This window comes from Chiloscyllium punctatum, unplaced genomic scaffold (assembly GCF_047496795.1).
Source record: "Chiloscyllium punctatum isolate Juve2018m unplaced genomic scaffold, sChiPun1.3 scaffold_504, whole genome shotgun sequence".
Classification (NCBI taxonomy): domain Eukaryota; kingdom Metazoa; phylum Chordata; class Chondrichthyes; order Orectolobiformes; family Hemiscylliidae; genus Chiloscyllium; species Chiloscyllium punctatum.
In genome coordinates this window covers 68929-69654 of record NW_027310238.1, presented here as the reverse complement: position 1 = coordinate 69654, position 726 = coordinate 68929, and positions in this window count along the sequence as shown.

Sequence of the window (726 nt, the reverse complement as noted above, 5' to 3'; positions counted from 1 at the left end):
CTGACACTTAGAATATTTTCGGGTTGGTATAAATCAGTAACCACCGACACTTAGAATATTTTCGGGTTGGTACAAATCAGTAACCACTGACACTTAGAATTTTTTCGGGTCGGTACAAATCAGTAACCACTGACACTTAGAATATTTTCGGGTTGGTATAAATCAGTAACCACCGACACTTAGAATATTTTCGAGTTGGTATAAATCAGTAACCACTGACACTTAGAATTTTTTCGAGTTGGTATAAATCAGTAACCACTGACACTTAGAATATTTTCGGGTTGGTATAAATCAGTAACCACCGACACTTAGAATATTTTCGAGTTGGTATAAATCAGTAACCACTGACACTTAGAATTTTTTCGAGTTGGTATAAATCAGTAACCACTGACACTTAGAATATTTTCGACTTGGTATAAATCAGTAACCACTGACACTTAGAATATTTTCGGGTTGGTATAAATCAGTAACCACCGACACTTAGAATATTTTCGAGTTGGTATAAATCAGTAACCACTGACACTTAGAATATTTTCGGGTTGGTATAAATCAGTAACCACCGACACTTAGAATATTTTCGGGTTGGTACAAATCAGTAACCACTGACACTTAGAATATTTTCGAGTTGGTATAAATCAGTAACCACTGACACTTAGAATTTTTTCGAGTTGGTATAAATCAGTAACCACTGACACTTAGAATATTTTCGGGTTGGTATAAATCAGT